Source organism: Salmo trutta, chromosome 34 (assembly GCF_901001165.1).
Source record: "Salmo trutta chromosome 34, fSalTru1.1, whole genome shotgun sequence".
NCBI classification, from domain to species: Eukaryota; Metazoa; Chordata; class Actinopteri; order Salmoniformes; family Salmonidae; genus Salmo; species Salmo trutta.
In genome coordinates this window covers 39,696,824-39,713,439 of record NC_042990.1, presented here as the reverse complement: position 1 = coordinate 39,713,439, position 16,616 = coordinate 39,696,824, and the positions used below count along the sequence as shown (strand labels likewise).

Below are 16,616 nucleotides of genomic sequence, written 5' to 3'. Positions count from 1 at the left end.
ACTGAATTTAAAAAAATATAATATTTTGTACATAAATAAGCTTCACATGTCTATAAGCCGCAGGTGCCTACCGGTACATTGAAACAAATGAACTTTACACAGGCTTTAAACGAAACACGGCTTGTAACAAAAAAAATTAAATTAGCAGTAAACAGTAGCCTACCAAGAAAGTCATTGCTCCAGACCAAGCTCCCGTGCAGCAGCTCTATTTCCTTTTCCAACAGCCAGATCAATCGCCTTCAACTTGAAAGCTGCATCATATGCATTTCTCCGTGTCTTTGCCATGATGAGGGTGACAAAATGACTACCGTAATCAGAATGATGGGAAGTTTGAGCGCGCTCGATTTAATCTAAACAGTAAACAAAAAAGTTGTTTGACCTTAACCCGTTCGGCAATTTCATTGGTCTAATGAAAGCTTCATGCCGCCAAAAAACTGAGCACATCACAGAATGTGTTTTTTTTTTTTTTTTGAAAGCGGGAAAAATCCATACATTAGCCGCGTCATTGTTTAAGCCACGAGGTTCAAAGCGTGGGGAAAAAAGTAGCGGCTTATAGTCCGGAAATTACGGTACTTATGTAAATAAGGTATTTTATTTTGTATTTTTAATATATTTGCAAAAATAAATTTGAAAAACCTGTTTTTGCTTTGTCATTGTGGGGTATTGTGTGTAGATTGATGAGAAAAAAAACATAAATATAATAATTTTAGAATAAGGCTGTAACGTAACAAAATGTCAAGGGGTCTGAGTATTGATTCTTGTTGGATTTTATTTCTCTTGTATTACTATTTTTTTCATGTCAAGCATTTCACAGTTAAGTCTAAACCCGTTGTATTCAGCCCACGTGACAAATAAAAATGTATCTGATTAGCGTTTCAATGAAAATCACGTCACAAAATATACCACATTCTACTCAATAAGCCAATAAAATCTATCAGGGACCAATGACTTAAAGACAGAAAACATGTATTCTGAACTGTCACACAGTGAGATGTTACCATTTCTAATATCTGTCATATTCAGGTTGGTTATATGCTGTTTACTGTTGATACTGAACACGCTGTCACCGTAGGTCATTGTCCTTCACTGAAGAGCAGAGGAAATCATCACACACACACACACACACACACACACACACACACACACACACACACACACACACACAATAATCGTCGAGAAAAATATCTGAAAGGTTACCAGTGACACTACAGCACTAGTCCCCTTCCTCCTCACCTCCTCCCCCCTTCCTTCCTCACCTCCTTCCTCACCCTCAACTCTCCCTTCCCCAACCATGACAATCACACACCCTGACCCATATTACATTTAACCAGTGCATTAGGGGAAAAAAGGGTTTGTCCATACAATAATGGAAGAGAGAGGTGCAGTAAAATATATATATATATCGTCAGTTGAACAGTGTTTTCCTTCGACACATAGGTGCGGCTGGCTTCCGGGTTAAGCGAGCGGGTGTTAAGGAGCGCGGTTTGATGAGTTGCAGCGATCAGACAAGATCGTAATTGGATATCTCGAAATTGGATATCACGAAATTTGAAAAATACAAACAGAAAACCAACATTAAAAGCCATTACCTACAAAGAGATGAAGCTGGAGAAGAGTCCCCTAAGCAAGCTGGTCCTGGGTCTCTGTTCACAAACACAAACCCCACAGAGCCCCAGGACAGCAACACAATCAGACCCAACCAAATCATGAGAAAACAAAAAGAGAATTACTTGGAAAGAATTGACAAAAAAAAACAGAGAATGCTATTTGGCCCTTAACAGAGAGTGTACAGTGACAGAATACCTGACCACTGTGACTGACCCAAATTAAGGAAAGCTTTGACTATGTACAGACTCAGTGAGCATAGCCTTGCTATTGAGAAAGGCCACCGTAGGCAGACCTGGCTCTCAAGAGAAGACAGGCTATGTGCAACACTGCCCACAAAATGAGGTGGAAACTGAGCTGCACTTCCTAACCTCCTGCCAAATGTATGACCATATTAGAGATACATATTTCCCTCAGATTACACAGATCCACAAAGAATTTGAATACAAATCAATTTTTGATAAACTCCCATATCTACTGGGTGAAATACCACAGTGTGCCATCACAGCAGCAAGATTTGTGACCTGTTGCCACAAGAAAAGGTCAACCAGTGAAGAACAAACACCATTGTAAATACAACCTATATTTATGTTTATTTATTTTCCCTTTTGTACTTTAACTATTTGGACATCATTACAACACTGTATACAGACATAATATGACATTTGAAATGTCTCTTTTCCTTTGAAACTCTTGTGAGTGTTATGTTTATTGTAAAAATGTTATTGTTTCACTTTTATTTCTTATCTATTTTACTTGCTTTGGCAATGTAAACATGTGTTTCTCATGCCAATAAAGCCCTTTGAATTGAATTGAGGGACTGAGAGAGAGAGACTGGGGAGGGGGGGAGAGAAAGAGAGAGACGGAGATACAAAGACAGACAGAGAGAGTGAGAGCATGAGATGGACAGATGCAGAAAGGGGGGGGTGAGAAAGACAAAGGCTGAGAGGCCTAGTAATACTATATCAAATCCTCTCTGGACAATCTCTCCCTCTCCCTCGCTCCCTTCCTCTCTCTCTCTCTCTCTCTCTCTCTCTCTCTCTCTCTCTCTCTCTCTACTTCCCTGCCTCCCTCACTCTCCCTCTCCCTCGCTCCCTTCCTCTCTCTCTCTCTCTCTCTCTCTCTCCTTACCTCCCTACCTCCCTGCCTCCCTCTCACTCACTCACTCTCCCTCCCTCCCTCCCTCCCTTGCTCCCTTCCTCTCTCTCTCCCTACCTCCCTACCTCCCAGCCTCTTTTCCTTCCTCCCTCCCTTCCTCCCTCCCTTTCTTCTGCCTCATCAAACATAACAGTTATGACACATAGCTAAGCAAGCATAATGAGGTACTGTATCTTAAACAGACAGTGGACTCCTATCTGTAATGATACAGTATATTGTTCTACTGTAAGCTTATATCTGCAGAGGATGGCAATTTCATATTACAAGGTGCTTCTACATAATCTTAGCCTCGTACCGCGTGTAGCGAAACTGAATTTAAGTTTGTGAGATCAGGATGGTTCGTACGAGGCTAATATAATGTGTCCGTCACCATTTTGTAACATAAATCAAATCAAATCACGTTTTATTGGTCACATGTTATTGCGAGTGTAGCGAAATGCTTGTGCTTCTAGTTCCGAATTTGACTATGTGGGGAAAATAATTGGATGGTACGTGTGGTTGTAGAGAGGTAACACTGACAAAGAAAAGGCTTAGGGAGATACTGTAGACAGACAGACAGACAGACAGACAGACAGACAGACAGACAGACAGACAGACAGACAGACAGACAGACAGACAGACAGACAGACAGACAGACAGACAGACAGACAGACAGACAGACAGACAGACAGACAGACAGATAGAAAACAAGAAAAAGAAAGGAGAGGGATTTAAAAAGAGAAATACAAAAAGAGGGATGGATGGAGAGAGAGGGAGGGTGAGATACACACAGGCATGTTTCTATGGGAGGAACAAGAGATATTTGGGGTGAGAGAATCTTGCAACGTCGCCGGCAGCCAATCAGTGGGTTCGGTTGAAATGTTGAAAGGGAGTGTCCTAGCAACAGCGGAGTAAATACTAGAACAGCCATCATCCAATCTTGGTCGGAAAGAGCACACAATACATTAACATACGTTTGCCATGTACACTATGTCAGTCCTTTCTGTGGGCTGTGAAGGTTATTGTAAACATAATTGTGTGTATAGCTGCATGACACAAATAGATAGAGCTTACTCTTCTACATTTGCACACACTGTACATAGATTTTTCTATTTTCTATTGTGTTACTGACTGTACGTTTGTTTATGTGTAACTCTGTGTTGTTTTTGGTCGCACTGCTTTGCTTTATCTTGGCCAGGTCGCAGTTGTAAATGAGAACTTGTTCTCAACTGGCCTACCTGGTTAAATAAAGGTGAAATATATATTTTTTTTACTTTACCTTCTAGACATTATGAAGCTGTATTAACTGCACGACAAACTATACTTGTTGCCGGCAAAACGATACGCTAGTAATATTTATAGGAGCATGGAATCCCCAACCTTACTCTATAGAAACAAACATGAAATGCATTAACACTGTATCTGTTCTGCTATATAAAATCTATATTAGAGACTGGGTGGTTCGAGCCCTGAATGCTGATTGGCTGACAGCCGTGGTATATCAGACCGTATACCACGGGTATGACAAAACATTTATTTTTACTGCTCTAATTACGTTTGGTAACCAGTTTATAATAGCAATAAGGCACCTCCGAGGTTTGTGGTATATGGCCAATATACCACGGCCAATATACCACGGCTAAGGGCTGTATCCAGGTACTCTGCGTTGTGTCGTGCTTAAGAACAGCCCTTAGCCGTGGTATATTGGCCATAAAGTGACCATTAGACTTGCCACCTTTCGGACTGAATAAGTTTGTAGAAGCAACATTTTTGATTACATTGTGTCATTTATTACTCTCACGTGCTAATTTTTTGGTCCATCTTTCATCAGAGTTCAATGCTTGACAATGCTAACATCTTTCATCAGAGTTCAATGCTTGACAATGCTAACATCTTTCATCAGAGTTCAATGCTTGACAATGCTAACATCTTTCATCAGAGTTCAATGCTTGACAATGCTAACATCTTTCATCAGAGTTCAATGCTTGACAATGCTAACATCTTTCATCAGAGTTCAATGCTTGACAATGCTAACATCTTTCATCAGAGTTCAATGCTTGACAATGCTAACATCTTTTCAGCCAAATCTCAGAGTTCTAACACCGGTCGGTTGCTCGGCAACAAAACAGCTGCTTGCGCCATGCTGCCAGTCATAAGAAGTGTACGCCAACAGACCGAGGCTACTGTACATAGCTAGCTACGGTATATGATGGTATTCAAGCTGAGGTTAATCAATAAATGCAAACAGATAGTTTGATTAGCTAGGTACCTAACTAGCTAACGTTACCTAGCTAACATTAACTTGCATTTGCAAAGTCCAGCAGCTAGCCTCTGTAGCTCGCAAACACCAGTCGGCTGAAAGCTAGCTCACTAACGAACAGGCAAACAAAGGTAGTTAGCCTATGCTTATCTAGGTAGTTAGCTAGCTAGCTAGTTAGCTAATGTAACATTATACCAGTCAAATGAGAGCTAGCATTGATTAGGTAGCTAACCAACAAACAAGGAAAGCTAGCTAGCTATATTTTGCCAAGTAAGGCTTTTCATATAAGGCTGAAGTCATCATGTGTAAACTACTGATCTAGACACTTGCATGAGCACAAATAAGCACAAATATACACACATATACACAAATATGATAGGAAATGTCCTTAGCTGCTACGATAGCCCGTTTAGCACTAACTAGCTAGTTAACGTTATCCAACATAAGACTGTAACGTTAGTGTCACGGTTGTCGTCGGTGAAGGAGGACCAAAAAGCAGCAGGTATGTGCTACAAAAATAACAAAAACACGAACGATCAACAAAAACAGTCTGGTAAGGCACAAGGCGAAACACAGAACAATCACCCACGAATCACAAACAAACACACCCCAATATATGGGACTCTCAATCAAAGGCAAAGAGAAAACACCTGCCTTCAATTGAGAGTCCCAACCCCAATTAATCACCCATAGACATACACTCACTAGATTCCACATAGACATACATAAACCTAGACCATAAACCAAAACCCCGGAAATACTAAATCAAACACCCTTTAAACAAACACACCACCCTGAACCACATAAAACAAATACCCTCTGCCACATCCTGACCAAACTACAATACTAATTAACCCTTATACTGGCCAGGACGTGACAGTTAGCTAATGTGTTCATTCATGCACCACAATGTATCATACTTTCTTACACAAAACATAGCTAGTTACCGGTAGTTACGTTAAGTTTCAAACCACCAAACTTTGGGAAACTGCCCCCTTAAGAAAAACGATTGCAGTCAGAGTGCAGTATAACTGCAGTTCAAATTACTGCGTCCAAAGTACCACAGCCGACTGCAGTTACTACACTTTTACTGCCGTTTCAAGAACTGCATTATTTTTTTTGTAAAGGCCACACTGCTCATGTTCAAACCAAGCTATAGTAAGACGACGTAGTCCAATTTCAGACAGGAAAAACACTGTAGTTAGCGACGTTGCATTTCCTCAACGAAGAACGACCAAGGCCACAACACAAACCATAGCCGACAAAACAAATTGTTTTGTTAAGAAATGATCAACTTGTTATGAATCGCATATAGCTATAGTAAAACGGTTTAAACCCCAAAATGCACATGTAAACAGAGCCTCAGTTCAGTTGAGCACTGAATGTGAGTTACCACACTCGACGGAAAGCATCGCTGTTTCAAACATGTCGATTACATTCCAATTCCTGCCTTGTCATTATTCTAATCCATTTTTGTGCTGACTGATTAACACTGTGTCAAGTTACTTTTCAGTGTGTTCCCATCAACAAGTAAACAGTAGTCAGGGGGGTGTGGGTGCTGCACACGGGTAAACAGTAGTCAGGGGGGGTGTGGGTGCTGCACATGGGTAAACAGTAGTCAGGGGGTGTGGGTGCTGCACATGGGTAAACAGTAGTCAGGGGGTGTGGGTGCTGCACATGGGTAAACAGTAGTCAGGGGGGTGCGGGTGCTGCACATGGGTAAACAGTAGTCAGGGGGGTGTGGGTGCTGCACACGGGTAAACAGTAGTCAGGGGGGTGTGGGTGCTGCACACAGGAAAACAGTAGTCAGGGGGTGTGGGTGCTGCACACGGGTAAACAGTAGTCAGGGGGGTGTGGGTGGTAAACAGCAGTCAGGGGGGTGTGGGTGGTAAACAGCAGTCAGGGGGTGTGGGTGCTGCACACGGGTAAACAGTAGTCAGGGTGGTGTGGGTGCTGCACACGGGTAAACAGCAGTCAGGGGGGTGTGGGTGGTAAACAGTAGTCAGGGGGGGTGTGGGTGCTGCACACGGGTAAACAGTAGTCAGGGGGGTGTGGGTGCTGCACGCGGGTAAACAGTAGTCAGGGGGGTGTGGGTGCTGCACACGGGTAAACAGTAGTCAGGGGGGTGTGGGTGCTGCACACGGTGCACACGGGTAAACAGTAGTCAGAATCATTGAGAGGGTTCGATTCATCTTGCCCGTGTATAGCATGTGTGTTTTGCACTACCTGAAAAACAGTTTCTATCTCATGGCCATCAGACTGTTAAACAGCCATCACTAGCACATTAGAGGCTGCTGCCTATAGGAATAGACTAGAAATCACTGACCACTTTAAGGAATGAACACTAGTCACTTCAATAATGTTCACATATCTGGCATTACTCATCTCATATGCTGTTTTCTATACTATTCTACTGTATCTAAGTCCATTCTGCTCTGACATCGCTCGTCCATATGTATATAGTCTTAATTAATTCATACTTAGATTTATGTGTTTTGGGTATATGTTGTGAAACTGTTTAGATATTACATGTTAGATATTTACTGCACTGTCGGAGCTAGAAACACAAGCATTTCACTACACCCGCAATAACATTCGATAATCACTTGTATGAGACCAGTAAAATGTTATTTTATTTTCTTTGATTGAATTCGGTTTGGATCCAGGCTGCCTCCCTGAAGTGAGCCAGGTGGCCGATCTGTCCGTCTGAAGTCGGCTCAAAACAAACAGAATTAAGCATGTTTATTTTATTATTTTATTTATCCTTTATTTAACTAGGCAAGTCAGTTAAGAACAAATTCTTATTTTACAACGACGGCCTGCCCCGGACAAACCCTAACCAGGACAAACCCTACCCCCGGACAAACCCTACCCCCGGACAAACCCTAACCAGGACAAACCCTACCCCCGGACAAACCCTACCCCCGGACAAACCCTAACCCGGACAAACCCTACCCCCGGACAAACCCTACCCTCGGACAAACCCTAACCCGGACAAACCCTACCCCCGGACAAACCCTACCCCCGGACAAACCCTAACCTGGACAAACCCCTAACCAGGACAAACCCTACCCCCGGACAAACCCTACCCCCGGACAAACCCTACCCCCGGACAAACCCTAACCCGGACAAACCCTAACCCGGACAAACCCTACCCCCGGACAAACCCTACCCCGGACAAACCCTAACCTGGACAAACCCTACCCCGGCCAAACCCTAACCTGGACAAACCCTACCCCGGACAAACCCTAACCTGGACAAACCCTAACCCGGACAAACCCTAACCCGGACAAACCCTACCCCCGGACAAACCCTAACCCTGGACAACGCTGGGCCAAGTTGTGCTGAGTAATGAGTAAGATTCTGTGTTTTCACATGCAAAAGTGATTGGTTTAGATTTTTTTTTTTAACGCTTTATCTGTCTTCCCTCCGTGCTTTCGCCCGATGATGTGACGTTTTCAACAAATCGACTGTTTTAGACTATTGTATTTTAACCAAGCAAGAGAAATAAACAAAAACATTTGTTTTTCAATTAATGTTGCACGGCTGTCATTTAAATGGTCTGTTGAAATCATTGTTTTAAGAGCAGGGTTCATAGTGTAATGGCTAGGTACCACCTGTGTATCTGAAGATTGTGGGGTTGGCCTCCCAGAGGCTACATTTGGACAATTTTTTTGTTTATAGTTTTGATAGCCCTCTACCAACACACACACACACACACACACACACACACACACACACACACACACACACACACACACACACACTCACTTATATTAATTTCATTTTTTCAGGTGACTCTTTCAAACGAGCCTTTGGGTTCGTGAAGTGTCAGGCCAGTGTCAGTGAGTGTGGTGGTGTGTACTACTGCGTGCGTCTTTGTTAGAGTGGAGGAGAGACAAGCTCTCAGACTCTCTAGGAAGAAACAGGTCGTTGCCCTCATCGGTGAGATGCAAGCCATCCCTACAGTACTGCCTAGGGACACAGTGCTTCATGGCAGAGCGGCGGACTGTGGTAATGCCTCTGTCACGGAGAAATGCAAGCTGGCCCATGTGGAACGACCTTTGCCAATTGAAAATGCACGCAGTAAACATGGTACTACACTCTATCAATATTTCACATTTATGTTCTGTTCCACATCTATGAGGACTCCCTAAGTCTGTTACGCTGACCATGTTACCGTCACAACGGCAGTCATGAGTGATGACTGCATTAAAATTACACGCGACTGTTGAGTCACGGAAATCTCCTCTTATGCACGCTGGACATGCTTTGCTAGTACCCAACATGCTAATGACCATCAGGTCCTAATGTCCTGGTACTCTGGGCTCTAATGTCCCTCCATCAGGTCCTAATGTCCTGGTACTCAGGGCTCTATTCTCCCTCCATCAGGTCCTAATGGCCTGGTACTCAGGGCTCTACTGTCCCTCCATCAGGTCCTAATGGCCTGGTACTCAGGGCTCTATTCTCCCTCCATCAGGTCCTAATGACCTGGTACTCAGGGCTCTACTGTCCCTCCATCAGGTCCTCATGACCTGGTACTCAGGGCTCTAATGTCCCTCCATCAGGTCCTAATGATCTGGTACTCAGGGCTCTACTGTCCCTCCATCAGGTCCTAATGGCCTGGTACTCAGGGCTCTACTGTCCCTCCATCAGGTCCTAATGGCCTGGTACTCAGGGCTCTATTGTCCCTCCATCAGGTCCTAATGGCCTGGTCCTCAGGGCTCTATTGTCCCTCCATCAGGTCCTAATGGCCTGGTACTCAGGGCTCTACTGTCCCTCCATCAGGTCCTAATGGCCTGGTACTCAGGGCTCTATTCTCCCTCCATCAGGTCCTAATGGCCTGGTACTCAGGGCTCTACTGTCCCTCCATCAGGTCCTCATGACCTGATACTCAGGGCTCTATTCTCCCTCCATCAGGTCCTAATGGCCTGGTACTCAGGGCTCTATTGTCCCTCCATCAGGTTCTCATGACCTGGTACTCAGGGCTCTAATGTCCCTCCATCAGGTCCTAATGGCCTGGTACTCAGAGGGCTCTATTGTCCCTCCATCAGGTCCTAATGGCCTGGAACTCAGGGCTCTATTCTCCCTCCATCAGGTCCTAATGACCTGGTACTCAGGGCTCTACTGTCCATCCATCTGGTCCTAATGGCCTGGTACTCAGGGCTCTATTCTCCCTCCATCAGGTCCTAATGACCTGGTACTCAGGGCTCTATTCTCCCTCCATCAGGTGCTAATGACCTGGTACTCAGGGCTCTACTGTGCCTCCATCAGGTCCTATTGGCCTGGTACTCAGGGCTCTACTGTCCCTCCATCAGGTCCTAATGTCCTGGTACTCAGGGCTCTAATGTCCTTGTAACCACTCTGACATCAATGCAAATACAATCTAAAATCACATCCAACACCAATCATCAAAACAGTATCATGCCTTTAAAACTCCCCTCGCTGTGATTGATCAGCTGGAAGAAAGAAGTTCAACAGCAGGTTGAAACTGAGTGTGAAACACGGTCGTTGTGGATCTTGTTTCAAAGACTGACACAACGAAAATGGACGGCACTTTGTAAAGTGATGAATAATTCAAAACCCCCATATTAATAAGAATATTAGAGCTTGCGCATACAAATAGGCTTACGAGCCCAAGCCTGAGAAAAAACAAAACTAAAATGACACTTGTGGCTCATACAATACATAGCCTACCACATATTACGCATTGGCAGAAAAACATTTTTAAAAAACAATACAAAAATGGATTTAAGAGGTCTCTGGTACATAGTAGTTGGTCTAGCCTACATTCAAGTACATTTACATTTTAGTCATTTAGCAGACGCTCTTATCCAGAGCGACTTACAGTAGTGAATACATACATTTCATACATTTTTTTTGTACTGGCCCCCCGTGGGAATCGAACCCACAACCCTGGCGTTGCACACACCATGCTGGCGTTGCAAACACCATGCTCTACCAACTGAGCCACACTCAAAATCATGGCCTTTTGAGTGTGGACTCTTATTATTCATACTGGATGGACTGGTTACCTCATGCTCCTCTCCAACAGGTCTATCCATGAGTCAGGGAGAAACATGTACAGCCCAAGGCGATGCTGTTGGTTCATTGATTGTGCAGGGCAGCTTACATGTAGCTTACAATTACAGTGGAATTTCTTACCGTTAGCTATACAGAATAATCTCCTCCTTCTTACCGTTAGATATACAGAATAACCTCCTCCTTCTCTGTCCTTTTACTCCTTCATCTCTAACATGCAGAGGAGCCGTCAACAGTTTACTCAAATATGTTCAGTTGCAAAAAAAAACATGTCACTGGGTGGCTGCAGGAACAGGGTAGGATAGACCATACAGAGTACTGGGTAGCTGCAGGAACAGGGTAGGAGAGCCCATACAGAGTACTGGTTAGCTGCAGGAACAGGGTAGGAGAGCCCATACAGAGTACTGGGTAGCTGCAGGAACAGGTAGGAGAGCCCATGGCATACAGAGTACTGGGTAGCTGCAGGAACAGGGTAGGAGAGCCCATACAGAGTACTGGGTAGATACAGGAACAGGGTAGGATAGACCATACAGAGTACTGGGTAGCTGCAGGAACAGGGTAGGAGAGACCATACAGAGTACTGGGTAGCTGCAGGAACAGGGTAGGAGAGCCCATACAGAGTACTGGGTAGCTGCAGGAACAGGGTAGGAGAGCCCATACAGAGTACTGGGTAGATACAGGAACAGGGTAGGAGAGCCCATACAGAGTACTGGGTAGATACAGGAACAGGGTAGGAGAGCCCATACAGAGTACTGGTTAGCTGCAGGAACAGGGTAGGAGAGCCCATACAGAGTACTGGGTAGCTGCAGGAACAGGGTAGGAGAGCCCATACAGAGTACTGGTTAGCTGCAGGAACAGGGTAGGAGAGCCCATACAGAGTACTGGGTAGCTGCAGGAACAGGTAGGAGAGCCCATGGCATACAGAGTACTGGGTAGCTGCAGGAACAGGGTAGGAGAGCCCATACAGAGTACTGGGTAGATACAGGAACAGGGTAGGAGAGACCATACAGAGTACTGGGTAGCTGCAGGAACAGGGTAGGAGAGCCCATACAGAGTACTGGGTAGCTGAGGGAACAGGGTAGGAGAGCCCATGTCATACAGAGTACTGGGTAGCTGTAGGAACAGGGTAGGAGACACCATACAGAGTACTGGGTAGCTGCAGGAACAGGGTAGGAGAGCCCATACAGAGTACTGGGTAGCTGCAGGAACAGGGTAGGAGAGCCCATACAGAGTACTGGTTAGCTGCAGGAACAGGGTAGGAGAGACCATACAGAGTACTGGGTAGCTGCAGGAACAGGGTAGGAGAGCCCATACAGAGTACTGGGTAGCTGCAGGAACAGGGTAGGAGAGCCCATACAGGGTACTGGGTAGCTGTAGGAACAGGGTAGGAGAGCCCATACAGAGTACTGGGTAGATGCAGGAACAGGGTAGGAGAGACCATACAGGGTACTGGGTAGCTGCAGGAACAGGGTAGGAGAGCCCATACAGGGTACTGGGTAGCTGCAGGAACAGGGTAGGAGAGCCCATACAGGGTACTGGGTAGCTGCAGGAACAGGGTAGGAGAGCCCATACAGGGTACTGGGTAGCTGCAGGAACAGGGTAGGATGGACCATACAGAGTACTGGGTAGCTGAGGGAACAGGGTAGGAGAGCCCATACAGGGTACTGGGTAGCTGCAGGAACAGGGTAGGAGAGCCCATACAGAGTACTGGGTAGCTGAGGGAACAGGGTAGGAGAGCCCATACAGAGTACTGGGTAGCTGCAGGAACAGGGTAGGAGAGCCCATACAGGGTACTGGGTAGCTGCAGGAACAGGGTAGGAGAGCCCATACAGGGTACTGGGTAGCTACAGGAACAGGGTAGGAGAGCCCATACAGGGTACTGGGTAGCTGCAGGAACAGGGTAGGAGAGCCCATACAGGGTACTGGGTAGCTACAGGAACAGGGTAGGATGGACCATACAGGGTACTGGGTAGCTGCAGGAACAGGGTAGGAGAGCCCATACAGAGTACTGGGTAGCTACAGGAACAGGGTAGGAGAGCCCATACAGGGTACTGGGTAGCTGAGGAACAGGGTAGGAGAGCCCATACAGAGTACTGGGTAGCTGCAGGAACAGGGTAGGAGAGCCCATACAGAGTACTGGGTAGCTACAGGAACAGGGTAGGATGGACCATACAGAGTACTGGGTAGCTGAGGAACAGGGTAGGAGAGCGGAGTATCACCTGTAGCTCAGTGAGAACATGCTTCTCAAACAGTGGTTGATGCGTGCTGTGAAATAAGCGTTCTCATATTAAGCACAGCTCCCGCTATAAAAACGCCTTAGCCTACCAGGCATCATTGAAAAGCGGGCCGGTGGGAAAGCGTGCGGCCTCCATTCGCTATTGGAGCGCATAAAGATCACGTCTTTTTCCCCCCCCGCACCTGATCCTGTCCATTTGATAACGTGGGCCGTTCTAAATCAAAACCAATGAGACATATTAGTAAAGACAAGATTAATTGGACGGGTGGAAATAGGATCATTGGATGAGAGAACAGGGTGTGCAGCCTGAGCCAAGTTTTCCTTTTTTCTCTACTTTCTCAAATCATCGATAGTCTGTTGTCGCATCATGAAGCCCGTATATGTTCTGATTTCTAAGACATTGTGAGGTTTGTATCATTCACAACTAAAGTTGCCAAATAACTATAAATCTAGTGAATGGGACCTGTAACAAATCATCACTTTTACGCTCAACATGGACGCTTCATATCCACACTCGCTCCGGGAAATGGGAAAAATATCCATTCTATTTTACTGTTATCAGATGCTTTTATCCAAAGTAATTTAGTCATGCATGAATACATTTCATGTATGGGTGGTTCTGGGAATCGAACACATTATCCCGGCGTTGCAAGCTCTATGTTCTACCAACTGAGCTACAGAATGGTTGATGATGATCAATTTAATACTGAATTACTTAGATAATTACACATATAGGATGCTCTGTCTGTCTGTCTGTCTGTCTGTCTGTCTGTCTGTCTGTCTGTCTGTCTGTCTGTCTGTCTGTCTGTCTGTCTGTCTGTCTGTCTGTCTGTCTGTCTGCCCTGCCTCTCTCTCTGTCTGTCTCTCTCTCTGTCTGTCTGTCTCTCTGTCTCTCTCTCTGTCTCTCTCTCTGTCTGTCTCTCTGTCTGTCTGTCTCTCTGTCTGCCTGTCTCTCTGTCTCTCCATATATCCTTCCAAAATGCCCCATACTTAAATAACAGGGTTATTCATCCTTTCATTCATTTTTTTCCTCCCTCTCTGTCTCTCCTCCCTAAACTACCCACAATACACCCTTTCTGCACTGTGATCTAGGGCTCTAGTTTTTTTGGCAGTGTGTTTGCATTTCACGTGAATGTGTGTGTTTGCATAGCAGCAGGGCAGACAGTGTTAGCCACAGTAGCAGGGAAAAAGGTAGATGGGAGACATGCAGAGAGAGTCAGCTGATAGTGCAGACTGACCATGCCGAGGTGTGTGTGTGTGTGTCTGTGTGTGTGTGTGTGTGTGTGTGTGTGTGTGTGTGTGTGTGTGTACTAGTTGACTGACATAAGAGATGCTACCACTACACCTTCACATCCATAGGATAGCAGTGCACACACTAGCGGTTAAAAGCGTTGGGTCAGTAACCGAAAGGTCTCCGGTTTGAATCCCTGAGCTGGCAAGTTTGGGAAAAAAATCTGCGTTTCTACCCTTGAGCAAGGCAGTTAACCCCCAGAAACAACTACCCCGTGGACGTCGATTAAGGCAACCCCCTGCACCTCTCTGATTCAGAGGGGTTGGGTTAATTGTAATAGGCACATTTTGGTTGAATGCATTCAGTGGTACATCTGACTAGGTATCCCCCTTTCCCTTAAACAATCCCTGCATACGGCATCCAACTCTGTAACCTCTCTTACCCTCTCTCTCTTGCTTTCTCTTTCTCCATCTAACCCTGTAACCTCTCTTTTTCTCTATCCATCCAACCTTGTACCGTCTCTCTCTCTCTCTCTCTCTCTCTCTCTCTCTCTCTCTCTCTCTCTCTCTCTCTCTCTCTCTCTCCATCCAACCATGTAACGGCTTTTTCTCTCTCTCCATCCTTCTTTAGCCTAGCCCTCTATTCTCATCCTCCTGCTTAGCCTCCATTTCCTCCAGAATTCTTCCTTTTATTCTCCATTCCTCCACAACCCTAGCCTGTCTCCCTTCCTCTTTCTCCAGAAAATCTGCCCCTCTGTCAGCCACATGCAGCCAGAGCTTAAATGCATTTCTGGGCTGTAGCATCTTATCCAGCCTTACCATCATTCTCCTCTCCTCTCCTCTCCTCTCCTCTCCTCTCCTCTCCTCTCCTCTCCTCTCCTCTCCTCTCCAACCTTACCGTCATTCTCTCTCTCCTATCCTCTCCTTTCCTCTCCTCTCCAGCCTTACTGTCATTCTCCTCTCCTCTCCTCTCCTTTCCTCGCCTCTCCAGCCTTACCCTCATTCTCCTCTCCTCTCCTCTCCTCTCCTCTCCTCTCCTCTCCTCTCCTCTCCTCTCCTCTCCTCTCCTCTCCAGCCTTACCGTCATTCTCCTCTCCTCTCCTCTCCTCTCCTCTCCTCTCCTCTCCTCTCCTCTCCTCTCCTCTCCTCTCCAGCCTTACTCTCATTCTCTGTCTCTCCTGTGTAACGTTCTGCACTCTTCTCCCCCAGCTAAGTCCTCTCTTCCTGCAGCATCCTCTCCTTTATTCTCTTTCTCATAGCATCCTCCAGCCCTACAGTATACCCTCTCCTCGCCAGCGTCTCTTTCTCTCCAGCCAAGTCCTCTCGTGATTGGCTCGCATCCAGAGTGGTGTAGGGATGGAGCTGTGGCTAGGCTTTTCCAACCTCTCTCACCCTCTTACTATCAGTTCAACGCATTAGGCATGAATGCAGAGAGAGAGAGAAAGAGAGGGAGGAAAAGAGAAAGGGATGATTCTGCTTACCAGCTGAACGTGCTGGAGAGAGGCTTCGGGTTGGGCTGTTCCTCTTTCCGCCGGACCCGAGGTGAAAGAAGGATGGATAAAACAAATTGAGAGAAGGACAAAGAAAATAAACACAAAACCTCTGGTAGGTAAAGAGAGGGAGTGCTTTTTTTTCCCCTCTCTTCCTTTCTGCAATCCTTTATCCTTGTGAGCCAGAGGGCTACGGATTCTCCTAAACACAGCCTCCTCACGCCACACAGCCTCTCTCTCTCTCTATCTCTCTCCGCTTGCTCACTCAGTGTCTCTCTGCACTCAACACAGAAGCTTCGGCCCAGCAGCTGTTAGGCTATAGGAAACAGAACGCGGTGTACTCTCTCTCTCTCGCTCGCTCTCTTTCTTGCTTTCTCTCTCTCACAAAGAACCCCCGCAGTTTTTCCTCATAACACCTCCCCCCACCTCCCTCCTCACCCCCACCCCCCCTGCGACGAACAACTGACATTTCCTACAAGCCTGCTGGCAACAAGGGGAGGCCAAATTGTGTGTTCAAATGTGTGTGTGTGTGTGTGTGTGTGTGTGTGTGTGTGTGTGTGTGTGTGTGTGTGTGTGTGTGTGTGTGTGTGTGTGTGTGTGTGTTTGTCTGTGTGTG

General features: G+C 45.9%; 1 protein-coding gene across 2 annotated transcripts in view; it reads right to left on the bottom strand.

The window, feature by feature from the left end:
• The window catches only part of fam49al (family with sequence similarity 49 member A, like), a 95,379-nt gene extending 79,079 nt beyond the window's left edge, over positions 1 to 16,300 (bottom strand). Inside the window, exon 1 of one of the 2 annotated variants that reach the window (XM_029732841.1) lies at positions 15,992 to 16,300. The gene's annotated coding sequence lies outside the window, so the exon portion shown is untranslated. The remainder of the gene's footprint in view (positions 1 to 15,991) is intronic. The other variant, XM_029732842.1, reaches the window with a different exon arrangement.
• Positions 16,301 to 16,616: the final 316 nt, after the last annotated feature.